Genomic DNA, 5,976 nt, shown 5'->3' with positions numbered 1-5,976 from the left:
ACACGAATCAATTTTCAAATACTTGCTAATGTCATTGTGTGGGACATGGCCGTCTTTATGTTACTTAATATTAGATTTAGAGTTTAAGACAATACCATTTATGCATTCTTTTACGATATGGGCAGATCTAAGCACGATAAACGAACTGACGCCTTTAACTTCTGCCAGCACATTTATTCGAGATGAGAGCTCGCCGATAACAGGGTACAGACATCAACGGAGACAGAGCGTTCTGGCGCGTGACTGCATTGCAGAGAAAGGCGCGTGACTGCATTGCTACGCCGCTTGACCGCTCAGCAATGCATGGCTAACAACAAAATTGTGCCCAGAACGAACGAATCCTTGCAGGCAGCCAGGAGGAACGGGACAAGATTACATTAATGCTATTGATGGCAACGTTTTTCCTGCGTGTAGATTAAGAGTTGTGTATCCTGCGAAGAAGAGATCATAGAAGGCCAGAATGAGATAGCATGAGAAATAGAAGTGAATGTGACGCAGTGGGGAATGGTTTAGCTTTGATCTACCATGATGCAGTATCAATTTCATTCCACGACGACATGCGATAAAACATTCTGAGAAACCTAAGTTACCTGGCAGCTACACGAATATCGAGCGCTAAAACCGTGTTGAATGAAGAGAAAGAAATTGCTAGCTTTTAAGTACTGAAATATGTTAGGGTAAATCATTTAGCGTTTTGTAACACGTTTGGTGAAGGAGATTTGCCTGCAAAGCACGACGTGTTTATTAGGATAACTATTATCAAATGATACCGCCTTTGGGGTTTTCCTTTCCGAAGGGACTTCATGTGAGCACAGGCACAAATAAAAACCCAAATTTTTATCAGTCTACGTGGTGCACTTTTTAAATTTAAAGCAATGACTTAGGTCACATCCAGTGAATTAATGAGGCATTTAAAGGTGCAATAAAAAGGAATTTGAACTCGTCTTTTTCACCGCAGGGGCTCGATATACACGTTTCGAGCATTCTTAGAAACCTCAAGTAATTGCCCTGTGCGGTCGAGTTCACTCATTTAAATCGTATTAAACATCCCGGCTCCCGCCTTTTTCAAAATCACCTCTGACGGTAAGGAGGAGTCAACCAACCTTTCATCCAGTCCCGTGGCGGCTTGCCGCTTTGCCATCGGTGGAGTGATACGTCCGATCGGCGAAAGCAAAGAGTCCACGAGTAATTTTATTTCTGTGGGCCTAATTTGCAGCTATGTAGTCTCTGACTGGAGCTATTCATTCAAGGAAACCTAAAAAAAGAAACAAAGTAAAAGCGAAAGCGAAGCCACCAGGCGACTGCCTGAAAGGCGCTCCACGCATTAGTTGACTCCTATTTCAGCGGTGAGCTCAAAAAGAAGGCGGGAGGCGGGTAGTTCAATCCGATTTAAATTAGAGAAATTGGCCACAAAAGACAATAATTCGAAGTTTCTAAGAATGCTCGGAATGTGTAGATCGAGTTCTCGCTGTAAAAAGACTACTTAAGATTCCCCTTTAGTGCACCTTTAATTATGTAAGATATATTAGAACGCAATGATAGTTTACTAAGAAGTACAGCATCGGGTGCGCACTGCGAGCGGATGTGATGTGAAAGTTTTATCAACAAAAGTATTTGTAAAAAATACGTGGCCCGCGGTTTGTTTCCATATGGACTGTGCAGTTTGCTTCTTTTGTAGAGCATCAAATGCACATCTGCCAAAGCTTGAAGACAAAGGAAAACAGCGGTCCTTCTCGTCGGTTCTTTCCGGGCTTCCGGTTTAACGCGGACCTAGAAAGATTTGCTGAGGCAATCTCGGATGGTGTTGCCCGTTGAGGAGACGCTGTGGGAAAAGTTGTGATGCTGCGATATCGCTGGGGCGTTCTACTTGGCCAGGCTCTCAGACAATGACGTGTGGCCCTCATGGTGCTACTGCGATATTGGGCGGGAAACGAAACGTACGCTTTACAATTTATTGGTGACGAAGAATTCCATCTGGGGACTTGGAAGGGGGGGGGGGGGGGGGGGGGGGCTCTATTTAGAGTAGTTTTGCGTCAAAGTCGAGCGAAGTGGTAGTTCTAAAACTAAGGCACACGTTAGCTGCTAAGGAACGTGGTGGCCTTACTTATCGTTAAAATTGGCAACCAGGCTGCCGCCAAAACAAGTGCTCGGGACAAGCAGTTTTGCGGGCAGTGGCAGCGAGCAGCAGTCAGGTGCTGGCCACGGATGAAGATCTGCAGAATGAACGCGGTCGGTGAAGACGGCCAACCGCCGTTTGCCAACTGTGACACTGCCATTAACGCCACCATTCGTTTGGTTACGTATTCAGAGGATGGTCCAGAAGGCACCCAACAATTTTATAAGAGCGCGTATCACAGGTCTCTGCAGTTTTCCTGCAACTGAAACTGAAAGAGGAAGCATTCAAGCATTCAGGCTCCGAGACGTGAGGTTTTCTGCCGTCCTCCGTAGGGACAGCGAACGCCATCGAAGGACATGAGTAATCAGTATGTGGCGTCATTCAGATTCAATTTGTGCGCATGGGTTGCCCCAAGTACACGTCCTACGAATGTTCATTAAGATGTTGAAGACACACCTTCACGAGTAATAGAAAAATAGAAGTATTTTTAAGACCCACGCTGGAACGCAATATGCAATCCAAGCTTAAGTGATGTCATCAAGAAAACATTTCTTCCTGACAAAACTCACTTACTGCTCGGAAGATAGAATCGGTGATTCTGCTTGGAACACCTGCCGGGCCTATGCTGATGACTGTGGTGCTCGTGATAGGACGTCATAGGTCGTCGCCAAGATGGCCGGAAAGAGCAATACAATCACGGCATCGTATTGTTCCACGCATTCCATTTTAGAAGCGCGTGTTTGCTCATGGTGATGGTTTCCAACTGGAGAAGTATCAGTCGCCCGCACAGGACCGACGCGCATTAAAACAATACACTTTGGATTTCAGGCCCATAACAGCCAGCATCAGAATCCAATCATCTCATAAAGACAAATGTGCAAGCAGTTACACAGCAAACACGGGTACATCGGGAGCTCTGAACAATGCGTCGTTTGCTGCTACGTTCGGCTTTCTCCTCGAGAAGCCAGACATTTTGTGACGTGCGACCGCTTCAGTGAATAATCACGGCCTTTGAAGCTTGAGAAAAAAGTGCTGAAGCCAGGAACTTGGCACTTTAAACTACGCGAAGGCTTCGTGATGATTGTGGCGAAGTCTATTGCGCTGCTGCCGCGCAGCCTGTGTACGCTTCACCTCGACTCGTCCTGGGCATCAACTACACGTCTCCGCTCCTCCGCCCAGGATCGGCGGAAAGGGGTCAAGAGTAACGGTCACTGGCAGTGTTGCATATTGCATCAGCGGCGAGGCAGGCCGTGGAGTGGCGTGGGCCCTGTCTGAACCATGCGCCGCCCACTCATCTTACGTGCCTCGGACGCCGAGGCCCGCCCGTAGTGCACTCTGGCTCCCGAGACGACGCGAAGGTCAGGAGGCACTACCTGTATGCAGGTGTGGCAGCCAATGTGAGATAACATTTAAAGCGATAGCGAAGCGTTCTATAGCATCGGAAGCAAATCACTGTCACTATTAGGCAAAACGTTTATTTTCTTTTTTTTTTTTTTAGCGCAGAAATGAACCGTAAGCCAAGTGCTCCAAATTTCCAAAGCGACTCCTTTGTGTACGCAATGCAGTTCTCACAGAGATAGCAATAAAGGACATCCATGCGTTTTTTAGGCATGAACTCCGTATACACGGACACGAACATCCTTCGTCAGTAGTTTAGAGCCCACGGAGTTTGCTTTCAAGCCGTGTAGTGGGACTCCTGCAGAATTCGAGGAAGTGTTACCCATTGGAAGAGGCAGGCCCGAAAATCTTCCTACCGTCAGAAGATTTGAGCACTACGGACGCACTTCAAGCCACATGGTATGGCTGAGATGCAAACTCCCTGGACTCTAGACTTTTGACAAAGGGTGTACAGCACATAAACTTTTGACAAATGGTGTAAAGCACGCATAGTATACAGGTGGTTTCACGCAACTTGAAGCAACGAAAAAAAAAAGCGCTGCACTGCAGCTAGGTGAAACTAAAAACACATTGTTTGCCGCCATGTGCAGCTCCTTGGCGTCATTTTTATAATCCACATAATTGCTTAATTATTATTTATACAAAAGTTTTATAATTCGCTTTAAGACAACGTTCGTTTCATTATGTTGTAGAAGTAGTTCAGAGACAACATTGCAACCTACCTCCTACGTTGCCCTTACTTCCGGCATGTAATGAAAAACCAAGAAATATGAAATAAAAATACGTCATTGCGCTCTTCCGCTAACATATTGTATCTGCTGCCAGGTGCGTTTGAAATGCATGAAGAGTGCGCGCACACCTAATCGAAGCCCCGCCGCTATGGCTCAGGGGTTATGGTACTCGGCTGCTGACCCGAAAGACGCGGGTACGACCCCGGCCGCGGCGGCCGAATTTCGATGGAGGCGACATTCTAGAGGCCCGTGTACTGTGCGATGTCAGTGCACGTTAAAGAACCCCAGGTGATCGAAATTTCCGGAGGCCTTCATTACGGCGTCCCTCATAGCTTGAGTCGATTTGGGACGTTAAACCCTAATAAACCAAACTAATAAACCAAACACCGTCTCGAAGAGAGCTGGCGGACATCGCTGACAGCACTCTTTATATTTCGTCTGCACATTCTTCCCGTGGATGGCAAGCGCGCTCAGTGATCGGGGATAAGTGATAGGCAAGTCCCGGGCAACCACTTCAGACGGAGTTTTTATTGAGCCATAAATTGTGCACACAAAAAAAAAACGCCTGACGATTAAGTCTGCATGGTTAAGCCAAATACAAAAATAGGTACTCTAGCACTTCGATTTTCACCTAGGTTTCGGTTTTTGTGAGGCTTGGTGTTCAGAGTCAAGCAGGCTTGAGAGAAAGGTTGGTTGAACCGGTGAGTGGGGGCCTTGGTCCTAGCGCACTCAAACTGGAGGGCACACTTAAACTCCGCCTGGAGGGTAGGAAGCGATAGCGTTAATGGGTGAATGTTCATATAATGATTCAATGAACGCGCCCTAATTCAACCAAATCCCGCAGTCAAAAAGGCTGCTGCGAAGGGTTAACGGGACAAGCACGCCTCTAATACACCACCAAGAGGTTCCGGAAAACGAACGCAAAGAGCTGAAAATTTTGTTCTTAGGCCATTTTATCGAGGCACTTCCCATCTTATTCAGCAATGTCGCCACATTTGTGTGTTGTTTATAAGTTAGCCCGGGATAATGATTAAAGTGACGTCGTACTCACAGTAGTTTATTCGTATCGTAAGAAGTGCCACCTGCTTTTTTCGTTTTGTACTTCTTTTTCCTGAAATTTCGCTTCTGTTCTAGGAAATTAGCCACATTTTCTTCCTTATGTGCTGTAGCCGTAGAGACTACGGCTTATATTCGTGTAAACGCAAATTTAATAATTAGAGCGCCCGAATGCATAAAAGTACGAACCAAATAGTTAATGGAACCCAGCGTTACATCCAGGTTCGTAAGAGAACGCCATGTTTAATATCTTGCTCCCATCGCTTGTCGAAAGGCGAAGTAAAGTTGGAACACTGATTTGCCGGAGCCTCCAACGTGTAAGACATTAAATAGCCTGCGATGTTTTTCTGCTCTACTACTCGCGAGCGATTTGAGCAAGTGTGAAACGTTCGGGAACAATGCGGCGACGGTGCACCCTCTGCAGTCTTTGGTTTGCCCCGCAGCAATTGTTTGACGGCTGCGGTGGAAATCGAAGTATTCGTAAAGGACGTTCGGAGGGACGCACAAAAAACATGGCCACAGAGAAAGACCGCATGCAGGTGATGCCATTCGGTCTTCCAAGAACGCTTCTTCGCTTTTGTTGTCTCCCGTTCAGGCAGCAGGCGACGCGACAGCCCAGATGTTCGTCCCACGATGCCCCGTTAGGCGTGACTAAACGGCAACGACACGGGAAGC

This window comes from Amblyomma mixtum, chromosome 6 (assembly GCF_055824585.1).
Source record: "Amblyomma mixtum isolate Tamu chromosome 6, ASM5582458v1, whole genome shotgun sequence".
In the NCBI taxonomy this organism is placed as follows: Eukaryota; Metazoa; Arthropoda; class Arachnida; order Ixodida; family Ixodidae; genus Amblyomma; species Amblyomma mixtum.
Note: the sequence above shows the minus strand (reverse complement) of the source record.